Source organism: Amblyomma mixtum, chromosome 8 (genome assembly GCF_055824585.1).
Source record: "Amblyomma mixtum isolate Tamu chromosome 8, ASM5582458v1, whole genome shotgun sequence".
Taxonomy (NCBI): domain Eukaryota; kingdom Metazoa; phylum Arthropoda; class Arachnida; order Ixodida; family Ixodidae; genus Amblyomma; species Amblyomma mixtum.
In genome coordinates this window covers 143,649,472-143,665,658 of record NC_143019.1, presented here as the reverse complement: position 1 = coordinate 143,665,658, position 16,187 = coordinate 143,649,472, and the positions used below count along the sequence as shown (strand labels likewise).

The 16,187-nt window shown below is 48.5% G+C and overlaps 1 protein-coding gene across 1 annotated transcript in view; it reads right to left on the bottom strand.

Annotated features, from left to right (window-relative positions):
• LOC149334684 (sarcospan-like) overlaps positions 1–4,503 on the bottom strand; it is a 106,218-nt gene extending 101,715 nt beyond the window's left edge. The window contains exon 1 of the mRNA XM_089555294.1: positions 4,341–4,503. The gene's annotated coding sequence lies outside the window, so the exon portion shown is untranslated. The remainder of the gene's footprint in view (positions 1–4,340) is intronic.
• Positions 4,504–16,187: the final 11,684 nt, after the last annotated feature.

The following is a 16,187-nucleotide window of genomic DNA, read 5'->3' as shown; positions in this document are numbered from 1 at the left end:
ACGGAGTCGCTAGAGCTCCTAGCTGTTTTTTTTTTTCAAGTTTTTTTTCCCACTGAAGTCATAACTTCAAACGAGTAGTCAGCTTTCATAAGACGATCTCCTTGTTTTCCACAGCTGCGTTCCATACAGCGCTCACAACGCTCTTTTAAAACATTAAAAACAGAATGACCAATGGCTCTTTTTACAAGTTCAGAATAGCCTGATGCATATGGCACCTTGGGTATTTGAGCTCGTCGGTCAACACACGTGGGATGGAGTGAAGTGCAGTGACACTTCCTAGAACCGCCGCTGCAGTGGCTCAGTGGTTAGGGCGCTCGGCAGCTGACCCGAAAGACATGGGTTCGATCCCAACCGCGGCAGCCGAATTTCGGTGGAGGCGAAATTCTAGAGGACCGTGTGCTGTGCGATGTCAGCGCATGTTGAAGAACCCCAGGTGGTCGAAATTTCCGGAGCTCTCCACTGCGGCGTCACTCGTTGCGTGAGTTGCCTTGGGACATTAAACCCCAATAAACCGAACCAAACATCCTAGAACCTAATAGAATCATTAAGGGATGGTTAATGTGCTAGAATCAAAGTTTCAGAGAACACTCTGAGAACACTGAATAAAGTTATAAAAAACTGCTGTTCAAATTCGAGGTTCTCAGACTGCAAAAATACAAAGTAATCGTCTACAGGTCTTACAACGCGGCACACACCTAAACATTCCAAATGATCCTGCAGTCTCTTGTCACGCAAGGCCAAGAACATATCACTGAGGGTCGGTGCTAAGCATGATCCAATACATATCCCATCTTCCTGAATGTGCACATCCCCTTTCCATTCTGCAAAAAGTTGGGCCAAGATAAAACGACAACGGTTCAAGGAAAGCACTCGCAGAAATTGCGCACTCGTTCTGAAATGGTACAACACCATGATTTCCTATGTGGCCATTTGCCGCTGTAGTTGTGGAAGACAAAAATCAACTCGGACAACGGATTCTATTACGCATTATAGACTCTCTTTTCTCTCTTGGAAGCCTGCGCGCTGTGGTATTCACTGCCGAGATTGCAAACTGTGCCTCGCTGGAACACGCAGTAATGCATCTCCTGACAGTAGAGAACGCTGTAATTCGATTGGCGTTATTTGGAAGCACTGCAAAAGCCTGTATACTAATCACAACGCATATTTTAAATCATACTGTACTATAATAAAATCGAATTAATTTTAAATTGAATTCATTTCTCATACCTAAATATTACCTAGAATTACCTAGAATTCTTTTCTCATACCTATAAGTAGTAATTTTTATGTTCCCCAACTGCCTTGAAATATCCTTCGCGATGTCTCTCAAATGGAGAATATTTTTCATAGACCTACATGCTTGCCATGTGCCCAAGTCTTATTTTTTGCAAGCAAGTGTGCGGTGTTCGCGAAAAGTGCGTTCCGGTATCATCCTCCCCGCTTCTAACATTTGTAAATGGGCAGTATAGTCTCTTCGGTGCTCCGGTAACGCTTGTGCTTATTAAAGCGCCCTAGTGGCGGGAATGGCGATGGAGTTAGCGAAGCTTCAGCGCTGCATCTATGGAAGCCCTACAGCGCAGCGGAACAGCTGACGTCATTTCCATCGTGTAGTAACCGCTCGGCGCGTTGCGTTACGAGCGGTGCAGAAAACAACAAAAAAAAAAGACCGGCGTTCAGCAGTCGCCGTCCATGCTCTTATGTGCTTACACAATTCTGAGCCTTAAGGCTCCCAGGCTTTCAATGTTAATATACGGCAAATTAAAGTCAGCAGCCATTATTAGTCTTGTGTTTTCATTTTCATGGGAGTTAAGAAATACATTCAAGCCATCCAGAAATTTTGGTGGTGTGGCTGGTGGTCTGTAAACAGTCCCTAATATATGCCACATGTTTCCACAGCTGAACTTGCACCAGACCGTTTCAGGGAGAAGGGAGACTGCAATCAAGAGCGACTGCGTTTATAGTGCTTTTCACAACAACAGCCACGCCACCACCACTGGAATCCCTGTCTCATCTAAACACCTTGTAGTCTGGAGGAAAAATACTACTGCCATTAACTGCACTATGTAATTCTAGAAGTGTGTGATGAGAGGCTATCTGGTAAGGCAGTCTGAAGACATAAATCTACGCACGAGACAGGACAGAAAAAAGGTGCAGACAGGACGAGCGTCCTGTCTGCACCTTTTCTGTGTCGTCTCCTGCGTAGTTTTGTGTCTTCAGAATGCACTATGTAGCCATGTCTCAGTCAATTGAACGAAAACATCTTCGACGGAGGTCCATCAGGTTGGGTTTTTGAGACAGTTGAGAGACAAAAAAAAAAAAACCGGCGCCAACCAATATTTTAATACTGCCCAACGTTTCGGGACCCACTCGGTCCCTTCTTCAGGGGTGATTAAAGTGTGCCGGCAGCAGCGGGGTGCTGCTGGCACATTTTAGTCACCCCTGAAGAAGGGACCGAGTTGGTCCCGAAACGTTGGGCAAAAATTAAAATTTCGGTTGGCGTCAGTTTTTTTTTTCTCTCAAATGTCTCAGCCAACATCAATACATCAGGGTTCTGAGAAATTAGTAGATACTCTAAATCAGTTACTTTATTTGCTATACTGCCTTGCCTGAAGTTTGCAACTGAAGCAATGTCGGGCTAGCAGTGTTTCCCCTCTTTTTGAATCGAAGAACCTTAACTTGTTCAGTACGGTACAGACACCGCTCATTCTTTTCGCGATCAGAGATGTAGATACGATTTTTGATCTTAAGATTGTCATGTACCGGTTTTACCTTGTTTCCGTTTGCTCGTTCCTTTTCACTGCTTTGCCATAATTTTTTTCGTACTTGTACAGCTTCTTTAGCGTAGTCTTGACTTATGCTTATCGAGTTTCGAGAGAATAGAAACAAAAGCGTTCCTAACTATCATCGCAGGAGCTATTTCTCAGCTACGCCTGGTGTGCTCTAACGACAGAAAACAAGGCCACAAGCGTGCTGCCTCTAGACCAAGCAATGCGCTGAGCTACTTCGTGACACGTGCACAAAACAGCAGAATTGTCGCGGTCCGCATCTCAACTTCCTATTGAACCGAGTGCACTTCAAGCACCTTTCTGTAGGGCGCAAGACCGTCAGTCTGCACTTTTTTTACAACGGGCAATACGCGGTTGCTACCCGTAAAGCGCCAGGTTTCACTTCGGCATCCCACACCTTCGTGCGGTTACGCACGCAGAACGCGACTGCCCTCCGCGCTTCTGACACACAAGACGTAACGGTGATGGCAACAGCGACTCAACTATAGCGTGGGAACCCCACAGGGTGTCAGTGGAAACAATACCGTCGTGTGGCTACGTTCATGACCTTGTTTTTACCTCCTTGGGAACAGCAGTTTGTCGATGCCCACTTAAATGGCTTACTTTCCACTTAACGTGATCATGAAAACTATTTGCCTGCTTATGGCGACTAACGGTTAGATGTTTGCTTTAATTCACTGTTCGCATTGGGCACTATTGCAGCTGTGTTACGCACTAGATCGCCAGTTACAGTGCGACTGCTTCGCTTGTGCGAATGAGAGCATCCCGCACTGCCAACAACCTTTCAAGTCTTTGCGAATGAAAAGATCTACGTGTTGGCGCAAAAACATCGCAACGACTCGGCCACGTAATCTGCGATGGCTGCAATGGTGTCATCAGCAGACCGTGGGGACATGAGGTACACTTGAAGGGAAGGTGTGCAATACCGTGTCTGCACTTGCAGGAAAGAATTCGCACGTGAGCGGCAAAAGAGGCCATCGGCTGTTCCCTAATGACACGCCCACGCGTGACGTGGCGGTCGGCTGCAAGAGGGATTCCGCGCCTTAAAACTTCCTTTTGGGCGAGTCGGCAGTTCATATTTATGTAGAGGGGCTTTTAGCGCAAACAGTGACAAAGAGGCGACACAGGCGCTACGAGTTCATTCGGAAAAAGTAGCGAAAGGCCTGGAATCCGTGAAGCGCTCTGTCCATATGCAGCTACTGCCTCAAATACTAGAAGCGGAAGCCAACAAAGGATGACGCGTGGTACTTGGGCGTCTGACTTGCGCTTCGAAGAGCAGAATATTCGAGGCAGATAAATGTCCCCATAATTGCCGAGATTCTGGTTGTGAGGATTTCATGTCCCGAAGGGACTTAGGCTATTGGGACACCGCAGTGAAGTGCTCCAGAAATTTCGACCAGTCCCATAATTGTGGCTCAGCCGTTGATGACGCATTACGAGCGAGAAACGTTTGTTTGAAAGCATCCGAGGTTGTGTCGAAGCTTCGAATTTTTTGCAAGCTCTGCTCGAATTATTGCCGGCGTTCGAGGGAGAAGAGAAAACGTTGACGCTCACCGGGTGGCGATCCTTCCTCCAAGGTCTCCTCAGCCTTCAAGGGCGCCCTGATGCAGACGCCCCGCTAAGCGGCCCAGTCGCGACTCGAGCTCGGGCTGCCCTGCTTGCGCTCCCAGTACCCGAGGGGCCCGGAGGAGGGGAGAACGAGAAAAACCCAGCAAAAAACGCCGCCTGGACACGTGCGTCAGCGGAAAGGAGTAGACGAGAGAGAGTCCAGACGTGAGCGCCGCCTCGTGTGACGCGGAGGAAAGGGACAGCGGGGGCAGCGCATTGCTGCGTTCTTGGTGCCGTTTTGTGGCACGAGAGGGCGCGTCGGCCTCGGAGCAGGGAAGCGGATACGGAAGTACGTGCGGGCGTCCGTAGTAACAAATATAGCACTTGGGCAAGGGCACCGAATAAAACAAAATGACGGTGCAGTTAAGCGGCACGTGGGCTCCCGAGCCGTGCGTTTTTTTCCACTCGCGTCAGCTCCCCCCGTTTCCCAGCTGATTGGATCCCGTCTTGATTGCTTTGGGAGAAAGCTTACCGGGAATACGTTGATGACAGAAAGAATAAGTAACGCTCATGTTTTGAACGAAAGAATAAATAAGGAAAGAATACGCTCACTTTTTCTCCCTGTGTTAGTTGCTGGTTGTTGAAATGAAACTGCCGTTTTGAGTTCTGCTGACGTCTCGCAGCAGAGTCACTGCGTGGAGGGGTAAGGGTCAAAACCATGGTTGTAATCGGCCCCCACCCTCACCATCTATCCAGGCAAGCATTTGCCGTAGAAAAGATGGCTGTTGTCAAGTTACTCGATCCGACAGGTTCGCTATGACCTTTTCTGAGAATGGTGGCTTCTCCATTTATTTATTTCAAGTTTCATGGCCCACGCAGAGTGCATTGGGGGGGAGGGGGGTTAGCAGTTACAGAATGGTAGTAGTAGTGGTTTTTTATTTTGCATTGAATATGGAAGGTAAAATAATTTTTTCTACCCCAGCATCTGCTGTCGCTGCTGGAAGCACCTGAGCTGGGGCAGCGGAAATAAAGGATAGCAGGCAGAGTGTAAAAGTGAAAAGAAAGAGGGGAGGGGATAGTAGAAAGGACAGGGGGAGGAGTACACTGACAATAAATCTATTTACATATATACATGATAAATATAAATTATACAGGTCGCACGCGCGTGAAGGTCACAAGAAAAATTGAGATGTTTTTCCAGTCATAATTAACATATGTAAATGAATAACTTGTGGGATCATTGTACAGAATTACGGGGTAAAGGGAGTTCAAACGGTAGAATATCATAAAAATATGGAGCATGAAATCAGGATTTTAGGGTGAGCGACAAAACTTTATAAGGGGGATTTAAGGCTGGTATTTAAGTGGGTATTTATTTAAGCATTTAAGGGGGTATTGCAAGGCTGAAATTACTTACAAACAGTCACAAAGAAGCTATATTACAATGCAACGCGACAAGAAAATTGGGAACAGGAACGCTTGGTATGGTTTCGTCGGGTTTAGCGCCCCAAGGCGACTCGGGCTATGAGGGCTGCGGCAATGGACGGCTCCACATAATTTGGACCGCACGGGTTCCCTTAGCGTGCACTGACATCGCACAGTACACGGGCCTCTAGCATTTCGCCTCCTTCGAAATGTGATCACCGCGGCCAGTACCGACTCGCGTCTTTCGGGTCAGCAGCCGAGTGCCATAGCCACTGAGTGACCGTGGCGGATAAAGAATAATCATAAAGGACATGAGTATTAATAATAATAATACAATATTTCCATCATTTTACATGATGCAGGAAGCCCGAGGAAAAGCTGCCGAAAAGCCCCCTTCATTCGCAGTTCTGTAACATCAAGTTAAAAACAAAAGCATGAAAGCACAGTAAATGCAGAACAGGACGCGAACCACGTGGTAAAAAAGAACATTGGATTTAGTTTCTGCATTTTGCCTGCGAATCCCACGCAAACACAATTCGCTCTTAAAACACACAAGGAACTACCGCATGTACTATATTTTCAAAAGATCGAGCAATGCCTTCAACCCGACGTTCTGTAGCTGGATTTCCAAGGCGAAAGCCTTTAATGGCTCACTCTGTCGTCCGTTAGCAGCGGGTGTCACTAAAATTCCTCAATAAAGTAAAAGTAACGACATCTCGTCCCTCCTCCTCCTATGCCGGCGCTCCTTCTCCCGGCTCCTCCCGGGCGCCGACGGTGGCGGCACCTAGGCCGGGTGAAGCTAGCAGACGCTCCCAACGCTCGTCCTTTGGCGCGCAGTAGACTGCGCACCCGTTTTCTGCCTTGGCTTCGCTCGAAATGAGATCATGGCATGGGAGATTAAAAAAATTTAGTTACTCAAATAACTGCCCCCAGCAGCGTTGCATTGATTTATCGTAACTTTTTCTACTGCAATCTATTTGATTCGGTGCAAGCGGTGAGGTGCCGTGCGCGGCCGAGAAAATCCTCAGAGTTGTGTTTCTCGACATTCGCGCTTTGGCACGCACTGGACTGTTCGCTCGAATCAATTGTTTGCATTTTGTGCCTTCGATTCAGCCGCAATAGACGATATGCGAAATGCGCAGCGCCATCTCTCGGCGCTCCGAGAACTAAGTCCTCCATGTTGGTACGGTACAGAAAACGAAACCGCTGCCCAGCGTTTGGTTAAAACGGCTGCGCTTCGTTTGAAAAGTAAAATGCGGATGCAGTGTTGCGCTATCCTCTCCACTGTGAAACGACACTACGATGTGTGCCAGAATTAGGTGCGTTCCAGCTTTTCGCTTTTCTATTTTTTTTACTCCGTCCCAACGTTTTAGTAACACAAAACGCCATGCGAGGTATCATGTGTCAGCACGCGGATCAGTGCGCAGCTTTCACTTTCTGCGCTGATTTTTGACAAATCTCTCGAGGTTATTTGCGTTTAAATTAAGATAAGGACCACAGCCTTTGTTGTGTCTGATCAAAATTAGAAGCCGATTTCGTGCATTTATCAACTCTCCGGTCGGGCGTGAATATATATAGACGCACACTTGAACAACGTAATAGAGAAAGTAATTTTTTGAGCGGGCCAATCGCTCGTGCCGTGGCGAAATAAGTTCACTCGAAGAACCATATGCCGATTACTGCTTAGTTTGCTACGTGTTCAGTTAAGTTTTTCCCGTGTTCAATTAGTTTTAGAAGGGCGAGCAAACTCTCTGGACCATACGCATATGTTACACGCGTTACGGAGTCTTTGTGAAGCAATACACCCTACGTATAAAAACTGAGGTGCGAATGCTTTATTTCTTGAGGATTCCTATACCTTCGATATCTGCGGCGATGAAAATCTAAAAAAAAAAGACGCGAATAATATAGCTACTTTATTATGAAGGAGGGACGCATTTCTAAGCTAGAAAGTACGTGCAACAGTGTTCGGAAATCGCTTCAGGCCATTAGATTTTATTATCGTTGTGGTAAGCTCCAACAGCTTGCTTCGCAACAAAGCCATTTTTCTAAGCTTGGGAGTAAGTTAATTATGTTTCGGAAGCCACCGAACATGCTAATTTCGCCCCTGCACACACAGCTTGACCACCGTATCGAGTCCGTGCATGCACCTACAGCTGTAGCATCTTTCTCTAATCAAGCCGCCGCGGTGGCTCAGTGCGTATCTAAAAAAAAAAAGCTGCGTCCTTGCTTACAATATTGCCACACTGCTGGCACTCTGCCGGCGCCACCTGGTGGCCGAACCTTGGCTCCAGGCGCGTGGCCGCGCGTCGTCTTCGTTCTGCATGAGCTCGGCGGTTCGGCGGGCTTCGTCCTAGGAAACGCTGTGCTTCCCGCTTTTCTGCTGCGTTTGTCGGTGACATTTGGTGGAGGTGCTGGGTACCATCCCATGTACGCTGACCCCGACGACAGCCGTGACGCTTCTCCCCGACCCGCGGACGCCACACCCGTCCACAAAACGAGCCGTCGCCTGCGAGGCCTGCAACCCGAGTTCGAGCCACTAACAAGGCCTGTCAGAGCGATGACATCCACCACTGGCAGCCAGACAGGTCAGTCCTCTGGCAGTGCCCCGCCGTGCGTCCTTCTCGCACCTCGGTCGCCACCATCCTTCCACGGCGACCGGTTTGAGGATGTAGAAGACTGGTTGGCCACTTTTGACCGTGTGGCCGCATTTAACCAGTGGGACGACGAGCGGAAGCTGCTGAATGTATATTTCGCACTGCTCGACTCGGCGAAAACGTGGTTTGAGAACCACGAAGCGTCCTTTTCCAACTGGGCAGCTTTTCGCCGTGAGTTGCTCGCTACATTTAGTTCGAGCCAACGGAAGGAGAACGCTGAAATTGCCCTTCGCTCCAGGTCACAGCAGTCCAACGAGAGCGTGGCCATGTTTATAGAGGACATGACACGCCTCTTCAATCGGGCCGACCCTACCATGCCAGAAGCTACAAAGGTGCGGCACCTTATGCGTGGGGTGAAGGAGCAGTTGTTTGCTGGCCTCACGCGCGACCCTCCGCTAACCGTCGCCGCCTTCGCCAAGGAAGCTACCTCCATGGAGCGTTCGTTGCTGGAACGCAGCGCCCAATACGGCCGTCAGGCAAATGTAGCGGCCACTCAATACTTCGCGCCCCTGCCAGGCCCCGGGGATGAGGCGCTGCGAGAGATTGTACGGAGCATTGTCCGCGAAGAACTGCGACACCTCCGCATGGATGCTTCGTCGGCAAGCATACCTTCTACAGGGGACGTCATCCGTGACGAAATCCAGCGCGTGGTGCAGCCACCACCAGCGCCACTACCGGAGCCACACGTCATGTCCTACAGCGATGCCCTGCGCCGACCTGCTCCCATGCCGCAAGAGTTTCGCCCAGTTTCCGGACCTCGAACATCCCACCGTTACGTGCCCCCCGTCGAGCAGCAGCAGAACCTGCGCCCTCCTATCAGCAAAGCGCACGTGTGGCGCACGCCCAACGACCGCCCGCTCTGCTACCACTGCGGGGAGCATGGCCATATTCTGCGGCATTGCCCGTACCGGCGTATGGGTTTGAGAGGATTCCCGCCCGACGCGCCTCGACCTCGCTATGGCGAAAGACCGCAGGACATCGACGAGTACCTCGCCGCTCACGTGCTGCCCCCGGCCTCGCAGCAGCGCCAATCGCGATCGCCATCCCCGAGGCGCTTTGCTTCGCCCAGTCGGCCCTCAACATCTGGTCAGTTCAGACGCACGTCCCCTCGCCGGGAAAACTGAAGACGGCGTCCTCCGGGGGTAGGGCCGCCGCCACTGTACAGAGTCAACAGCCTCCACCAGACGATTCGACGTCCCTGCCCGGGGGGTGGCGACCCGATCAGACGACCTCTCCGACGACCTCTCCGACGACCTCTCCGACGACCACTCCGACGACCACTCCGACGACCACTCCGACGACCTCTCCGACGACCTCACCGACGTGCTGCGAACGATTAGTTTCATCGGAAATTTTTGTAACCGCCGACAGTTATCAAGTGACCGCACTCGTCGATACCGGCGCTGATTTTTCTGTGATGAGCAGTCAACTCGCCACGACTCTCCGTAAGGTTCTGACGCCTTGGTGTGGACCCGTGATTCGCACCGCCAGTGGCCACGTAGTGACGCCGATCGGCGCCTGGACCTGCCGCATCCAGATCCGGGGTCTTACTTTCACCGGCTCCTTTGCCGTCTTGCGTGACTGTTCTAAACACCTCATTCTGGGCATGGATTTTCTTCAAGAGTATGGTGCGGTCATCGACCTTCGGGAACTCAGGGTATCTTTTTCCGCCCAGCGAGCCGTTCAATTATATGTGCATGCCTACTTTCCTTTTGTTAATGTCGACTGACTGACTGTGTCTTAAGCAGGACGCGGTTTCAACGAATTGTGGCGAAAATCAACCGACGCCGGGCTCTCAAACGGTGACATTGAAAACGGCGGATGCGCATTGCACATTACAGTAAAGGAATCGAATAACGCAGCTGGTCGAGGGTCTTGTGTGATTATACTGCAATGCACGAAGCTCCTGGCGTCGGCGCGAACGAAAGTTCGCACTGTCACAGAAGTTTGTCAACACACGTGCGCACTCACCGCAAAATAACCGCTCGCTACCCTACCAGATGAATTCGTGTCCACCTGGGAATAAAATAGCCATGATAAGGCGTGACGCTTGAACTGGTGCTTTAATGCGATCATTAAAACGACAACAGCACACGGTCACGGTTCGACTTTCCTACCCACTTTCGAGTGCCGATTATTGCGATCATCAGCGCCAGACTTCAAGCGAAGCTGAGGACGCGGTAGGAGTAAGCTGGCGCTTATTCAAAGCACCTACATTTGGCCAAAGATCAGCTGTGAAAACAACGCAGCAGCTGAAGCTTGCCTGTTGAAATTCCACTCGCAAGAAGAAAGCGCGCATAGAAAACGATGCACCAGCTCGACGAGCTCGACCGACCTAAGATGGAAACCGGAAGTTGTGGGCGCGGTGTTGCCAGACCGCCAAGCAATTTCGCATATCGTCTATTAGACCATGGTATCAGAGATTCAAAAAATTATAGGTACACTCAAAGAACTGCCCCGACCTACGCTGCACGGCTTTATCGGAAATATTTGTACCACGATCGCTTTTATTGAGGTGCACACGGTGGAGGGTAAGCACACGGTGGTATCCATGTGCCCATCCAGAAGCGAAGAAGCCAAACGAGACGAGATGATTCCGCAGCGGTCGTGGTCAGCAAAACAAGCGATGAACTGCATGAAGAGCAAGCAGCGGTTGAACATGACGCCGGTGCCGCTGCAGCCTATAGAGGGGAAACCAGTTCCAAAGGGAGATCAAATCAGAGTCTTAGGGCTACTTATTCAGGATAATGGATATAATGATGGGGCCATCAAAAGGCTCGAGGGGTTTGCCACGCAAGCCCTTGGCATATTTAGAAGCGTCGCGCTGAAAGGACGAGGCCTGAAGGAAATAAGCTTGCTTACACTAGCCCAAGCATATACGTAATAAGCCGCGTGAGCTATGCCATGCCTTTCTTAAACATCAGGACTTAGGATAACACGTTCTGGCGGGCTAGGTGGTTAAGCATCTTGAATAAACAGCGCGAAGGAAGACGAGCACAAAAGACAAGAAAACGGACGACACAGCGCTGACTAACAACTGAGGGTTTATTGCTGATCACACAAGTATTAATACATACATTAATACACTAATACATCGCAGTTGGCGGCATATTATGGCCATGTACTGACCACACTCTGTCACGCAGGTCTATTGCATCGTTTGCCTTCGGTGTCCCCTCAAGATCAAGATTGTCCTGATAGTGATCGCAGCGAGCATCCCTTCGCCCGCTCTGGCGCATCAAGAAGTGTCAGCGTAATCGAGGGGGCCGTTCCCAAACGTGGCTTGGTTGGCTTCCGCTAGGGGCGCTACATCGATCATCTCGGCCTTCAAAAAGCCTCGGAATCCGGACAGTCGTTGCAGTTGGCGGCATATTATGGCCATGTACTGACCACACTCTGTCACGCAGGTGAGCGTTGAGAACCGTTGTGCAATTTTTTTTCTATATTTCTGCCGCCAACTGCAAACTTTGTAGTGTTTTATCATGTCAGAGGGAAAGTGTGCTCATTGCTTAAAGGTGCCCTGCGACGTAGATAAATCATGGGGTCTTTATTCTTTGTATGCAGAGTAAGGGACATTGTGAGTCCCGAACGCGCAATGAGATCACCGAAATCATAATATTTGATATTTTGATCTTCGCTAGAGATGTTTGTTTCGAGCCGATGGTGTCGCAACGCGGCGGCCATTTGCGGCAGCGGAAATGAGGTGGCATCCAGATAGGGCGCTGCCTTTCTCATTGGTTGGGCGTCCAGTTTACATATTGTTCCTTTATACTTGCGAAATGAATCCAAAATATTATGTCTCTGAGCACTGAAAGCTTTTCGCATGCCAAAAAAACTGGAAAGAAGCAGGGAAAGCGGACGAAAACTAACAAGAGTGCAGCTAGGGGCGACACTTTCCATTCCGCTTCAAACCTTCGTGGCGGCCAGCGCTGTTCAAAAAACGTTGGCTCAAAACAGAAAGCGCGCGTGTCGAGACCGGCCGTGACCATACCAAGACAGCAGCGAAAAAAAAAGCCAGTCGGTACACCTTGCCCAGGGAAGAGAAAGGCCGGACAGGAGACGGGAGTTGAGCTTGGGGGGGAGGGGGGCTAAGTCCGACTAAAAAAGAAACTTCGGGGAGCTTCCTTTGTTGTTAGTCGCCCCTGCCCTGACTACGGCGTCGCGTACACGGGGGGAAGACGCCGTCAAAATGCGCGGCATTCTACAGGCCCGACAAAGCAACAACTGCATGCACGCTTCCGCTGCGTGTGCGCTAGGTGCGGTTCTGATTGGTAGCGCCCAGTCTCGGTACTGGGTGAGTGAAATGGGCGAGTGAAGTGCGTTTTCGTCTGAGCTTTTCATTTCGAATTTTCAGAGTGGAATAACTTTCGTTTGCATGCTCCGATTTCAATAATTCTTTTTACTCTGGTCTCTGGAAAGCATGACGAATCTATTTAATGATATTAACTGGTACTGAGGAAATCATCGCGGGGCCCCTTTAATGCCCTTTGTTGCTGATTGTAGGTATCTGATATGTTGTAGTTGTTCTGGCCACTATCATTTGAGCCAGGACTGCTCTGGAGTTGCAGATACTACTTAAAGAACGTGTAGACTCCATTTCCATGTTAGATCTAAAACTGGATGAACTTCTTTCATTGAAACCTAAAGTAGAATTTCTGAAATCTGTGGTGAATGAAGTTCAGTCATCCCTTGATAGTCTTTCTAAAAACTATGACTCGCTTCTGGCTCGTTCTCTGGCTCGAGATGAGACCATTGCTGAGCTGACCACTCAGGTGCAGTCCCTAGAAACATGTGTCACCTCTCAGGCCTCAACTATCATGAAACTACAGTCTGATTTAAATGAATCTGAACAATACAGCAGGTTGTCCAACCTAGAGATACATCGCCTTCCCACAAACCCGGATGAGAACCTGATGGAAGTCCTGAAGGATTTGAGTGTTCAGCTTGCAATTGATTCCTTCTCACAGGATCAGGTGGTGGCTGTGCATAGGCTTGCCCCTCGTAGGAACGGTCCTGCTCCCGTTCTAGTAAGATTTTCAGCCGTCAGCATTCGAGATAAGTGGTTGCTTGCTCGGTCAAAACTCCGATCCTTGGATCAAAGCAATGAACACTCCAAGTTGTTCTTCGCCGAGCACCTTTCAAAAAGCAACAGAGAACTTTTTTGGGCTACACGTACTGCTGCCAAGGTAAAGGCCTACGATTTTGTGTGGGTTAAGAACGGTCAAATTTACTTGCGTAAGAGGGAAGGGGACACATCCATTCGTGTTAGGCATTTGTCGGACTTATCGGTGTTGACTTAGGCTATCTTAATCGCCTCCTTTCTTCTCATGTCTTCTGGTTTGCTTTCATTTCGTGATTTTTCGGCTCTTCGTGACGCATTCCTTACTACTACTGAAAGTTGTTTTACTGTTCTTCATGTCAACATTCGAAGTCTTCGGAAGCACTGGGACGAATTTTGCTTTATAGTCAGTGTATTGAATGATTCCATTGATGTTTTCGTTTTGACCGAGATTAACATTTCGCATAACCATTCGCAACAATTTTCAATTCTGGGATATTCTAGCTTTTTCTTCACTCGTGACTCTGGGCTAGGGGGCGGTATAGCGATTTTTGTCAAGGATAGTTGGGTTTCGACAACAACTTCTATCTCTTTCACTACTGCGGAATCATTAGCTGTCTGTATTCATAAGGGACATTTTGACATAGCTGTGATTGCTTTTTATCGTCCACCGAAGCAAAATATTGCCTATTTCATCGATGAGCTGTGTAATACTAACTTTCCACAGGGTCGTATTTGCATGATTGGTGACATCAATATTGACCTTCTGAAAACTAAAAAGCAATTGGTTGTCGATTATTTAAACACTCTTGCCGATGCCGGCATTGATGTCACAATCAACGTTCCCACACGTGTTGAAATGTTTGGTAGTAAATTAGTATCGTCTTGCCTTGACCACGTGAACGTTCGTCTTGTACACAATGAATTCTGTTCATTTATCGTTGAACAAAAATTGGCGGACCATTTTTTTGTTGGCTGTCGTGTCTTTCCACAAGCTGGGATAAGGGCTATGAGGCAAGATAAATTGGACACAATCGAAGTCATTGACCGACTTCGACTTGACTCCGCAATTCAAAAATACGACTGGGATCTGTTCCTAACTTGCGCATCCGAAAACGCGCTTTATAATTCATTTGTTGAAACCTTCACGCTGTTGTTGGAGTCGTGTAAAAAACCTATATCCATGAAGCAAAGAAAGTCTGGTCTTCCGTGGATTAACAACGACGTTTTATCCGCTATTGCAGAAAGGGAAATGGCTTGGGCCCGTTGTAGGCGCTCGCCGAAGAACACTCAATTGAGGGCACTGTACAGGGCTGCCCGCAACAGGGCTAATGCTTTACTCCGATCAAAAAGACGTCAGTATTTCCAAGCAAGGTTTGTGGCGTTGAAAGGGAAGCGAGATAAGTCCTGGGATGTTGTTAATCGCTTACGTGGCTGTGCACCTAGGAATGTAGCTGATTCGATTTCCCGTAAGTTTGGGGCATTATCTCTGACACTTGCTGATGAATTCAATGCTTTTTTTTCTGCTCCCGGTCTGACTGCGCATTCAAAAGTTCCCAGTCAACCATCTCGTAGCATGCAATCTGTGCTTGAATCAGCATTTCTGCCACCTTGCACTGAAGATGATCTACGTTGCATTCTTTCTGGCTTCAGCAGGCGAAAGTCTCCAGGGTGGGACGGTATCTCAGTCGATACACTGTTCAGAAATTTTGAACGAGTAAAGCATGTTCTGCTCGCGATTATCAATGGTATAATCGCCACCCAAATAGTACCTGAGGGCTTGAAGAGGGCGGTGGTTATCCCTATCTATAAGAATGGAGTAAAAAATAAAGTTGAAAATTATCGTGGTATTTCGATCCTACCATGCATTGCGCTTGTTTTAGAAAAACACATTTCGACGGTGATAAGTTTTCTCGAAGCTCATGACGTGTTCGCTGGCAATCAGTTCGGGTTTATTAAGGGTCGTGGTACGCTGATCGCACTTGATGAACTATGTGATCTACTAAACAGCTGCATTGAAGAAAATGAATTGGCCTCTGCTTTACTTTTGGATGTGTCCAAGGCGTTTGACACGGTTAATCATGTTGTGTTGTCAGACAAACTCCACAATTATGGGTTTAGGGGTCCTTTTCTGTCACTTCTTGTTCACTATCTTTCCAATCGTTCACAGCTCTTTGCATTAGGTAAATTTAGAAGTGGCCTGCTGCAGATTAAATCCGGCGTTCCTCAAGGATCTATACTTGCACCTATTTTGTTTAATTTATATGTCAATGACTTGAGCTCTGTCTGCAAACTGTGCCGTGTTTTTCAATATGCTGATGATACACTCTTAGTTGCTAGACATAATGACTTTAAGACAGCATTATCTCTAATCCAACACGACAGCGAGCTACTTATGGAATGGTTCAGCAATAACTTAATTAATGTTAACAATAAAAAAACTCAATTAGTATTTTTTCACAATTATTTAAAGAGAATTCCTAATGATTTGTCTCTTCGTTTGCACAAACCAAATTGTGCCCCGTGCAAATGCCCTTCAATCATACCTGTGTCAACGGTGAAATATTGCCACACTGCTGGATATTGCCACACTGCTGGCACTCTGCCGGCGCCACCTGGTGGCTGACCCTTGCCTCCAGGCGCGTGGCCGCGCGTCGTCTTCGTTCTGCATGAGCTCGGCGGTTCGGCGGGCTTCGTCCTAGGAAACGCTGT